Source organism: Oncorhynchus nerka, linkage group LG10 (assembly GCF_034236695.1).
Source record: "Oncorhynchus nerka isolate Pitt River linkage group LG10, Oner_Uvic_2.0, whole genome shotgun sequence".
In the NCBI taxonomy this organism is placed as follows: domain Eukaryota; kingdom Metazoa; phylum Chordata; class Actinopteri; order Salmoniformes; family Salmonidae; genus Oncorhynchus; species Oncorhynchus nerka.
Window position 1 is genome coordinate 99,284,598 of NC_088405.1, and position 12,998 is coordinate 99,297,595.

Genomic DNA, 12,998 nt, shown 5'->3' on the forward strand with positions numbered 1-12,998 from the left:
TCTAGGTATAGTGTAGCCAGTAGGAGGGTCTAGGTATAGTGTAGCCAGGAGGAGGGTCTAGGTATAGTGTAGCCAATAGGAGGAGGGTATAGGTATAGTGTAGCCAATAGGAGGAGGGTCTAGGTATAGTGTAGCCAGGAGGAGGGTCTAGGTATAGTGTAGCCAGGAGGAGGGTCTAGGTATAGTGTAGCCAGGAGGAGGGAGGGTCTAGGTATAATGTAACCAGGAGGAGGGTCTAGGTATAGTGTAGCCAGGAGGAGGGAGGGTCTAGGTATAGTGTAGCCGGGAGGAGGGTCTAGGTATAGTGTAGGCAGGTGGAGGGGGTGTAGGTATAGTGTAGCCAATAGGAGGAGGGGGGTCTAGGTATAGTGTAGCCAGGAGGGTCTAGGTATAGTGTAGCCAATAGGAGGAGGGTATAGGTATAGTGTAGCCAATAGGAGGAGGGTCTAGGTATAGTGTAGCCAATAGGAGGAGGGGGTCTAGGTATAGTGTAGCCAGGAGGGGGTCTAGGTATAGTGTAGCCAGGAGGAGGGTCTAGGTATAGTGTAGCCAGGAGGAGGGTATAGGTATAGTGTAGCCAGGAGGAGGGTCTAGGTAGGGTATAGCCAGGAGGAGGGGGTTCTAGGTATAGTGTAGCCAGGAGGAGGGGGTTCTAGGTATAGTGTAGCCAGGAGGAGGGTCTAGGTATAGTGTAGCCAGGAGGAGGAGGGTCTAGGTATAGTGTAGCCAGGAGGAGGGTCTAGGTAGGGTATAGCCAGGAGGAGGGGGGTTCTAGGTATAGTGTAGCCAGGAGGAGGGTCTAGGTATAGTGTAGCCAGGAGGAGGAGGGTCTAGGTATAGTATAGCCAGGAGGAGGGGGGTTCTAGGTATAGTGTAGCCAGGAGGAGGGTCTAGGTATAGTGTAGCCAGGAGGAGGAGGGTCTAGGTATAGTGTAGCCAGGAGGAGGAGGGTCTAGGTATAGTGTAGCCAGGAGGAGGGGGGGGTCTAGGTATAGTGTAGCCAGGAGGAGGGTCTAGGTATAGTGTAGCCAGTAGGAGGGTCTAGGTATAGTGTAGCCAGGAGGAGGGGGTCTAGGTATAGTGTAGCCAGGAGGAGGGTCTAGGTATAGTGTAGCCAGGAGGAGGGTCTAGGTATAGTGTAGCCAGGAGGAGGGTCTAGGTATAGTGTAGCCAGTAGGAGGGTCTAGGTATAGTGTAGCCAGGAGGAGGGGGTCTAGGTATAGTGTAGCCAGGAGGAGGGGGGGTCTAGGTATAGTGTAGCCAGGAGGAGGGTCTAGGTATAGTGTAGCCAATAGGAGGAGGGTATAGGTATAGTGTAGCCAATAGGAGGAGGGTCTAGGTATAGTGTAGCCAGGAGGAGGGTCTAGGTATAGTGTAGCCAGGAGGAGGGGGGGTCTAGGTATAGTGTAGCCAGGAGGAGGGGGGGTCTAGGTATAGTGTAGCCAGGAGGAGGGTCTAGGTATAGTGTAGCCAGGAGGAGGGTCTAGGTATAGTGTAGCCAGGAGGAGGGTCTAGGTATAGTGTAGCCAGGAGGAGGGTCTAGGTATAGTGTAGCCAGGAGGAGGGTCTAGGTATAGTGTAGCCAATAGGAGGAGGGTATAGGTATAGTGTAGCCAATAGGAGGAGGGGGTTTTACGTCAGAAGTTAATGGTTCTCTGTAGAAAGACGGATGACTTTGGAATGTTTTGGGTGGACGGGAGGAGAGCACCGTGTTGACATAGGGGAGACGGATGGACATCTGTGGATTAGGTGAAGGAGGGGTTGAGGTCAGGAGGTGAGGTCAGATCCCCTGAAGGGAGTAATAAGGGTTTAGTATGCTACTCTTTTCCTGTTGAACCATAAGATGTAAGGATTGGAGAGAAGGAGGAAGTCTTAAGTGGGATATATACAGTGCCTTGCGAAAGTATTCGGCCCCCTTGAACTTTGCGACCTTTTGCCACATTTCAGGCTTCAAACATAAAGATATAAAACTGTATTTTTTGTGAAGAATCAACAACAAGTGGGACACAATCATGAAGTGGAACGACATTTATTGGATATTTCAAACTTTTTTAACAAATCAAAAACTGAAAAATTGGGCGTGCAAAATTATTCTGTATATCTGTGATGGGAGAACTGTTGGGTTGTCTGAATTACAGAACAGAACCTTTGGGCAGAATTAAACTTGGTTAAAGCTTCTCTAGTGTCCATGAGTAATTTCCTCTGAAAAATAAGAACCTAACAACATAATGGACTTCGCTGCTGTCGCTTCCCTGTCTCACTCTGACATTCTTCTGTTAATGACGATAACGTGTGGAGTACTTTGTCTGTGCCGAGGCAAATCATTTTAAAGATACATATATCCTCCTACCTCCACAGTTGTCATGTGAGATATTTGATTTAAAAAAAAAAAGTTTTGCCATGGTGATGATAATCGTGGCTGTTAGTGGGAGTTTTGTGATGATGGCACTGTGATTTTAGTCTTGGAAAAAAAACTGTAAAAAATGTTATGGATTTTTCCTAAACGTTAACGATCCCAAATGTGCTTTAAATATTTAAACATCATCGTTTGGAAATCCCGTTGTTAGTCTATACTGCCCATGTCCATACGTATAATATATTTACTGTTACTGTGTACACTACAATTCCTGACATTTAATTCTTGTAAAAATTCCCTGTTTTAGGTCAGTTAAGATCACCACTTTATTTTAAGAATGTGACATGTTAGAATAATAGTAGAGAGAATTATTTATTTCAGCTTTTATTTATTTCATCACATTCCCAGTGGGTCAGAAGTTTACATACGCTCAAGTAGTATTTGGTAGCATTGCCTTTACATTGTTTAACTTGGGTCAAATGTTTTGGGTAACCATCCACCAAGCTTCCCACAATAAGTTGGGTGAATTTTGGCCCATTCCTCCTGACAGAGCTGGTGTAACTGAGTCAGGTTTCTAGGCCTCCTTGCTCAAACACGCTTTTTCAGTTCTGCCCACAAATGTTCTATAGGATTGAGGTCAGGGCTTTGTGATGCCACTCCAATACCTTGACTTTGTTGTCCTTAAGCCATTTTGCCACAACTTTGGAAGTATACTTGGGGTCATTGTCCATTTGGAAGACCCATTTGCGACCAAGCTTTAACTTCCTGACTGATGTCTTGAGATGTTGCTTCAATATATCCACATAATTTTTCCCCTCATGATTCCATCTATTTTGTGAAGAGCACCAGTCCCTCCTGCAGCCAAGCACCCCCAAAACATAATGCTGCCACCCCCGTGCTTCACGGTTGGGATGGTGTTCTTCGGCTTGCAAGCCTCCCCCTTTTTCCTCCAAACGTAACAATGGTCATTATGGCCAAACAGTTCTATTTTTGTTTCATCAGACCAGAGGACATTTCTCCAAAAAGTATGATCTTTGTCCCCATGTGCAGTTGCAAACCGTAGTCTGGCTTTTTATGGCGGTTTTGGAGCAGTGGCTTCTTCCTTGCTGAGCGGCTTTTCAGGTTATGTCGATATAGGACTCGTTTTACTGTGGATATAGATACGGTTGTACCTGTTTCCTCCAGCATCTTCATAAGGTCATTTGATTTGCACTTTATTCTTGGGTATGATGCTACAAGTTTGGCACACCCCTATTTGGGGAGTTTCTCCTATTCTTCTTTGCAGATCCTCTCAGGTTGGATGTTGAGCGTCGCTGCACAGCTATTTTCAGGTCTCTCCAGAGAAGTTCGGTCGGGTTCAAGTCCGGGCTCTGGCTGGGCCACTCAAGGACATTTATAGACTTGTCCCAAAGCCACTCCTGCGTTGTCTTGGCTGTGTGCTAAGGGTCGTTGTCCTGTTGGAAGGTGAACCTTCGCCCCAGTTTGAGGTCCTGAGTGCTCTGGACCAGGTTTTCATCAAGGATTTCTCTGTACTTTTCTCATTTCATCTTTCCCTCGATCCTGACTGGTCTCCCAGTCCCTAATGCTGAAAAACATCCCCACAGCATGATGCTGCCACCAGCAGGTTTCCTCTGGATATGATGCTTGACATTCAGGCCAAAGAGTTCAATCTTGGTTTCATCAGACCAGAGAATCTTGTTTCTCATGGTCTGAGAGTCCTTTAGGTGCCTTTTGGCAAACTCCAAGTGGACTGTCATGTGCCTTTTACTGAGGAGTGGCTTCTATCTGGCCACTCTATCATAAAGGCCTGATTGGTGGAGTGCTGCAGAGATTGCTGTCCTTCTGGAAGGTTCTACCATCTCCATAGAGTAACTCCGGAGATCTGTCAGAGTGACCATTGGGTTCTTGGTCACCTCCCTGACCAAGGCCCTTCTCCTCCGATTGCTCAGTTTGGCTGGTGGGCCAGCTCTAGGAAGTTCTTGACACAGACAGGAAACAGTTGAGTGTGAAAAACCCAGCAGCGATGCAGTTCTTGACACACTCAAACCGATGAGCCTTGCACCTACTACCATACCCTGTTCAAAGGCACTTACATATTTTGTCTTGTCCCATTCACCCTCTGAACATACACAATCCATGTCTCAATTGTCTCAAAACAAAAAAAAAATCCTGTCTCCTCCACTTCATCTACACTGATTTAAAGTGGCATCAATAAGGGATCATATCTTTCACCTGGATTCACCTGGTCAGTCTATATCATGGAAAGAGCAGGTGTTCTTAATGTTTTGTGTCACTCAATAATAACTGGTAATAACAGTATGACAGCATATACCGTGGTAAGAAATAACACTCTTCTAACACTACTTAGTTATTACTATATACTCTTTATAATATGTATATATAATACATTTATAAACTAAACCTTTATACACATTTTTTTTTTTTAACCTCTCTTCTACATTATATTCCAAATTGTGTAAATCTAAACGATATATAAATGATCGGGGGTTTGTGATTTTTAGCCAATATACCACTGCTAAGGGTTGTGTTCACGGCACTCCACTGCTAAGGGTTGTGTTCACGGCACTCCACTGCTAAGGGTTGTGTTCACGGCACTCCACTGCTAAGGGTTGTGTTCACGGCACTCCACTGCTAAGGGTTGTGTTCACGGCACTCCACTGCTAAGGGTTGTGTTCACGGCACTCCACTGCTAAGGGTTGTGTTCACGGCACTCCACTGCTAAGGGTTGTGTTCACGGCACTCCACATTGCTTCAGAACAGCCCTTAGCTGTAGTATATTGGCCACCACACCCCCCTCCCAGGTCTTATTGCTTAAATATACACACAAATATATACACATTGAAAGAGAACATAATCCAAATATTCATCAGACTAAACTAAGCTAAGCTAAACTAAACTAAGCTAAACTAAGCTAAACTAAGCTAAGCTAAGCTAAGCTAAGCTAAACTAAACTAAACTAAACTAAGCTAAGCTAAACTAAACTAAGCTAAACTAAGCTAAACCAAACTAAACTAAACTAAACTAAACCAAACCAGAAAGTTTGTTTTGAATCTGGTGTCGTTTTGTGTATCAGTTCATAAACTACAGTAGGGTTGTACATTTTGGGGAAAATTCAGAGGTGGAAACTTTCCGTGGGAATTAACGGGAATATATGGGAATTAACGGGAATATATGGGAATTAACGGGAATATATGGGAATATATGGGAATTAACAGGAATATATGGGAATTAACGGGAATATATGGGAATTAACAGGAATATATGGGAATTAACGGGAATATATGGGAATTAACAGGAATATATGGAAATTAACGGGAATATATGGGAATTAACAGGAATATATGGAAATTAACGGGAATATATGGGAATTAACGGGAATATATGGGAATTAACGGGAATATATGGGAATTAACAGGAATATATGGGAATTAACGGGAATATATGGGAATATATGGGAATTAACGGGAATATATGGGAATTAATGGGAATATATGGGAATATATGGGAATTAATGGGAATATATGGGAATTAACGGGAATATATGGGAATTAACAGGAATATATGGGAATATATGGGAATTAACGGGAATATATGGGAATTAACGGGAATATATGGGAATATATGGGAATTAACGGGAATATATGGGAATATATGGGAATTAACGGGAATATATGGGAATTAACGGGAATATATGGGAATATATGGGAATTAACGGGAATATATGGGAATTAACGGGAATATATGGGAATTAACAGGAATATATGGGAATATATGGGAATTAACGGGAATATATGGGAATTAACGGGAATATATGGGAATTAACGGGAATATATGGGAATATATGGGAATTAACGGGAATATATGGGAATTAACGGGAATATATGGGAATATATGGGAATTAACGGGAATATATGGGAATATATGGGAATTAACGGGAATATATGGGAATTAACGGGAATATATGGGAATATATGGGAATTAACGGGAATATATGGGAATATATGGGAATTAACGGGAATATATGGGAATATATGGGAATTAACAGAAATATATGCAAATTAATATTAATACCATTTATAAGTAGATGTTTTTTCGCATTAGATATATTTACCACATCCTATGGAGACAGAAACATAAACCTTTACCTTTTCATAAGTAATTTCAAATGATTAAATCCTTCCAATAGAAATAAAAAAATGATTTAGTTACGAATTTAACTTTAATTAAATGAGATGACTCTTCACATGGGATGATTTCACTGAACAACAAGTTAAAGGGAATATTGAATGATACCCAAAAATGTTTTCAACAAAATGATAGTCTAGAAACTAAAGCTTTGGTTGTCTTCCTCTCAGGCTTCCATGTCTTCCCCCTGGACCTCCTCAATGTCCGCCTCTTGAACATCAGACTCTGAGGCCTCGTCTTCACTGTCACTTTCCAACCTTGTTGAGGATGGCTCGTTGTCAGGCTCAAAAAGCCTAAAAAATGCCTGGATGGTCACCAATTTTTCAACCCTTGTATTGGTCAGCCTGTTTGCGTGCTTTGGTGTGTGTGTTCCCAAACAAGGACCAGTTGCTCCTGAGGTGGCTGATGTTGGTGGGATTTGGAGGATGATGGAGTTAACAGGGGAAAGAGCCTCAGATCCACAAAGTCCCTTCTGCCAGGTGGCTGATGAGATATGTTGGCACGACTGCCATCTCTATCCCAAAGCCCTTGCTTGAAAGTGTACTTCGCCAGACTGCCAAGATACTTGACCTCATCCAGGCCAAGGTGGTGAGACACGGTAGTGATGACACTGTAGACCTTGTTGATCTCTGCACCAGACAGGATGCTCTTCCCAGCATACTTGGGGTCCAACATGTACGCTGCGGCGTGTATGGGCTTCAGGCAGAGGTCTTCACGCTTTTGATGTTTTTCAGAACTGCCGTTTCCTCTGCTTGGAGCAACAGTGAAGTGGGCAGGGCAATACGGATTTCTTCTCTTACATCGGCAAGCAGAGTCTGAACATTAGACAGGATGGCATTGTCTCCCTCAATCTGTGCAATGTCTACTGCTATAGGTTTCAGGAGTTTCAGGCTGCTTACCACTCTCCCAAAATACATCATCCTGGAGGATCCTCTTGATGGGGCTGTCCATATCAGCAGACTGTGATATGGCCATTTCTTGGAGAGACTCCTTCCCCTCCAGGAGACTGTCAAACATGATGACAACACCACCCCAATGGGTGTTGCTGGGCAGCTTCATTGTGGTGCTCTTATTCTTTTCACTTTGTTTTGTGAGGTAGATTGCTGTTATAACTTGATGACCCTTCACATACCTAACTATTTCCTTGGCTCTCTTGTAGAGTGTATCCATTGTTTTCAGTGCCAAGATGTCCTTGAGGAGCAGATTCAATGCATGAGCAGTACAGCCAATAGGTGTGATGTGAGGGTAGGACTCCTCCACTTTAGACCAAGCAGCCTTCATGTTCGCAGCATTGTCTGTCACCAGTGCAAATACCTTCTGTGGTCCAAGGTTATTGATGACAGACTTCAGCTCATCTGCAATGTAGAGGCCGGTGTGTCTAGCTTCCCAGGCTTAAGCTTCCCAGGCTTAAGCTTCCCAGGCTTAGCTTCCCAGGCTTAGCTTCCCAGACTTAGCTTCTCAGGCTTAGCTTCCCAGGCTTAGCTTCCCAGGCTTAGTTTACCAGGCTTAGCTTCTCAGGCTTAGCTTCTCAGGCTTAGCTTCCCAGGCTTAGTTTACCAGGCTTAGTTTACCAGGCTTAGCTTCTCAGGCTTAGCTTCCCAGGCTTAGCTTCCCAGGCTTAGCTTCCCAGGCTTTAGCTTCCCAGGCTTAGCTTCCCAGGCTTAACTTCCCAGGCTTAACTTCCCAGGCTTAGCTTCCCAGGTTTAGCTTCCCAGGTTTAGCTTCCCAGGTTTAGCTTACCAGGCTTAGCTTCTCAGGCTTAGCTTCTCAGGCTTAGCTTCCCAGGCTTAACTTCCCAGGCTTAACTTCCCAGGCTTAGCTTCCCAGGCTTAGCTTCCCAGGCTTAGCTTCCCAGGCTTAGCTTCCCAGGCTTAGCTTCCCAGGCTTAGCTTCCCAGGCTTAGCTTCCCAGGCTTAGCTTCCCAGGCTTAGCTTCCCAGGCTTAGCTTCCCAGGCTTAGCTTCCCAGGCTTATAGCTTCCCAGGCTTAGCTTCCCAGGCTTAGCTTCCCAGGCTTAGCTTCCCAGGCTTAGCTTCCCAGGCTTAGCTTCCCAGGCTTAGCTTCCCAGGCTTAGCTTCTCAGGCTTAGCTTCCCAGGCTTAGCTTACCAGGCTTAGCTTCCCAGGCTTCCCAGGCTTAGCTTCCCAGGCTTAGCTTCCAGGCTTCCCAGGCTTAGCTTACCAGGCTTAGCTTCTCAGGCTTAGCTTCCCAGGCTTAGCTTCCCAGGCTTAGCTTCCCAGGCTTATACATTCCCAGGCTTAGCTTCCCAGGCTTAGTTTACCAGGCTTAGCTTCTCAGGCTTAGCTTCTCAGGCTTAACTTCCCAGGCTTAGCTTACCAGGCTTAGCTTCCCAGGACTTCCCAGGCTTAGCTTCCCAGGCTTAGCTTACCAGGCTTAGCTTCCCAGGCTTAGCTTACAGGCTTAGCTTCCCAGGCTTAGCTTCCCAGGCTTAGCTTCCCAGGCTTAGCTTCCCAGCTTCCCAGGCTTAGCTTCCCAGGCTTTTCCCAGGCTTAGCTTCCCAGGCTTAGCTTCCCAGGGCTTACCAGGCTTAGCTTCCCAGGCTTAGCTTCTCAGGCTTAGCTTCCCAGGCTTAGCTTACCAGGCTTAGCTTCCCAGGCTTAGCTTACCAGGCTTAGCTTCTCAGGCTTAGCTTACCAGGCTTAGCTTCCCAGGCTTAGCTTACTAGGCTTAGCTTCCCAGGCTTATACATTCCCAGGCTTAGTTTACCAGGCTTAGCTTCTCAGGCTTAGCTTCTCAGGCTTAACTTCCCAGGCTTAGCTTACCAGGCTTAGCTTCCCAGACTACTTAGCTTCCCAGGCTTATACCTTCCCAGGCTTATACCTTCCCAGGCTTATACCTTCCCAGGCTTAGCTTCCCAGGCTTATAGCTTCCCAGGCTTAGCTTCCCAGGCTTAGCTTTTCAGGCTTAGCTTCTCAGGCTTAGCTTCCCAGGCTTATAGCTTCCCAGGCTTAGCTTCCCAGGCTTAGCTTCTCAGGCTTAGCTTCTCAGGCTTAGCTTCCCAGGCTTAGCTTCCCAGGCTTAGCTTCCCATGGAAACATTTCCGGAAATTTCCCAGAAGGTTTCCGACCCTTTGCAACACTGTATGTTCCATGGAATCTGTGGAACTATTTTTTATTATATTTATTATTTTTTTTATTTTGCAATAAATGTTTTGGTCCTTAATTTCAAAATGTTGGGAAAGTTATCAGAACTTAACAAACCTAATCAACCATGAATGATTTCACATTAGTCCCAGTATGCGACGGACAATGAAAGGTAGGTGAATGAAAAGCAGCAAGGTCACACCAGATCCTCTGCAGTATTAGACGTTTCTCCAGGTCCCCGTGCAAGTTCAATACAGTCCACTAGGGGCAACGCCAGCGCATATTACCATCTAGTAGGCTGGCGGCTTGTTAGTGTGGAGGGGGTTAGAGGAAGAGCTTAAAGTGCCACTGCTCTGAGGATCCTAGTTTCATTCCCAGGGGTGCTAGGTACTCGTTTAGTTCCCTTACAAATCCCCTTACAAATGTTGAATACTGCAGTGAGACCTTTAGATCAGAAATGGTTCTGTTTGTGTTGTGTCACCAGGTGTGGTCCATGTTCACAGCCATCCTGAGGAAGAGTGTGAGGAACCTGCAGACCAGCACAGAGGTGGGCCTCATACAACAGGTCTTGTCCAAGCTGAGCTCTGTGGATGACATGATCGCAGGTAGGGGAACACACACACACACACACACAGAAAGTGGTATAGAATATAATAGTCAATTGACCTCCAAGCTAGATGGACTAGACATGACTAGCCCTGACTAGCCCTGACTAGCCCTGACTAGACCTGACTAGACCTGACAAGACATTACTAGACCAGACCAGACTAGCCCTGACTAGACATTCCTAGCCCTGACTAGACATTCCTAGCCCTGACTAGACATTACTAGACCTGACTAGAACTCACTAGAAATTACTAGACATTACTAGACCTGACTAGACGTGACTAGACATTCCTAGACCTGACTAGACCACTAGACATTACTAGACATTACTATCCCAGACCAGACCAGACTAGACCAGACTAGACCAGACTAGCCCTGACTAGACATTACTAGACATTACTAGACCAGACTAGACCAGACTAGACCAGACTAGCCCTGACTAGACATTACTAGACGTGACTAGACCTCACTAGACATTACTAGATGTGACTAGACCTGACTAGATATTACTAGACCTGACTAGACCTGACTAGCCCTGACTAGACATTACTAGACATTACTAGTCCAGACTAGGCCAGACTAGACATGATGACTAGCCCTGACTAGCACTGACTAGACATTCCTAGACTTGACTAGCCCTGACTAGACATTACTAGACCTGACAAGACCAGACTAGACATTACTAGCCCTCACTAGACATTAATAGCCCTGACTAGCCCTGACTAGACCAGACTAGACCAGACTAGACCAGACTAGACAATACTAGACCTGACTAGACATGACTAGCCATGACTAGACATTACTAGCCCTGACTAGACATTACTAGCCCTGACTAGCCCTGACTAGACATTACTAGACAATACTATACCTGACTAGACAATACTAGCCCTGACTAGACAATACTAGCCCTGACTAGACATTACTAGCCCTGACTAGACATTACTAGCCCTGACTAGACATTACTAGCCCTGACTAGACATTACTAGCCCTGACTAGACATTGCTAGCCCTGACTAGACATTGCCCTGACTAGCCCTGACTAGACATTACTAGACCTGACTAGACATTACTAGACATTACTAGACCTGACCAGCCCTGACTAGACATTACTAGCCCTGACTATACCTGACTATACCTGACTATACCTGACTAGACCTGACTAGACCTGACTAGCCCTGACTCGACATTACTAGCCCTGACTCGACATTACTAGCCCTGACTCGACATTACTAGCCCTCACTAGACATTACTAGCCCTCACTAGACATTACTAGACCTCACTAGACATTACTAGACCTCACTAGACATTACTAGATGTGACTAGACCTGACTAGATATTACTAGACCTGACTAGACCTGACTAGACATTACTAGACATTACTAGTCCAGACTAGGCCAGACTAGACATGACTAGCCCCTAGCCCTGACTAGCACTGACTAGACATTCCTAGACTTGACTAGCCCTGACTAGACATTACTAGACATTACTAGACCTGACAAGACCAGACTAGACATTACTAACCCTCACTAGACATTATTAGCCCTGACTAGCCCTGACTAGACCTGACTAGACATTACTAGCCCTGACTAGACATTACTAGACCAAACTAGACCAGACTAGACCTGACTAGACAATACTAGACCTGACTAGACAATACTAGACCTGACTAGACATGACTAGCCATGACTAGACATTGCTAGACTTGACTAGCGCTGACTAGACATTACTAGCCTTGACTAGACCTGACTAGACATTACTAGCCATTACTAGACCAGACTAGACCTGACTAGACATTACTAGCCTTGACTAGACCTGACTAGACATTACTAGCCATTGACTAGACCAGACTAGACCTGACTAGCCATGACTAGACATTACTAGACCAGACTAGACCTGACTAAACATTACTAGCCATTACTAGACCAGACTAGACCTGACTAGCCATTACTAGCCATTACTAGACCAGACTAGACCTGACTAGCCCTGACTAGACCAGACTATCCCTGACTAGACCAGACTATCCCTGACTAGACATTACTATCCCTGACTAGACATTACTATCCCTGACTAGACATGACTAGACATTACTAGACCAGACTAGACCAGACAATACTATCCCTGACTAGACATGACTAGACATTTCTAGCCCTGACTAGACATTACTAGACCTGACTAGACATTACTAGACTAGACCTGACTAGACCTGACTAGCCCTGACTAGATCTGACTAGCCCTGACTAGATCTGACTAGCCCTGACTAGACATTACTAGACCTGACTAGACATTACTAGCCCTGACTAGACATTACTAGCCCTGACTAGACATTACTAGCCCTGACTAGATATTACTAGCCCTGACTAGACATTACTAGCCCTGACTAGATATTACTAGCCCTGACTAGATATTACTAGCCCTGTCTAGACATTACTAGCCCTGACTAGACATTACTAGCCCTGACTAGACATTACTAGCCCTGACTAGATATTACTAGCCCTGACTAGACATTACTAGCCCTGACTAGATATTACTAGCCCTGACTAGACATTACTAGCCCTGACTAGATATTACTAGCCCTGTCTAGACATTACTAGCCCTGTCTAGACATTACTAGCCCTGACTAGACATTACTAGCCCTGACTAGATATTACTAGCCCTGACTAGACATTACTAGCCCTGACTGATATTACGTCTGCTTGTTCTGACTAGATATTACTAGCCCTGTCTAGACA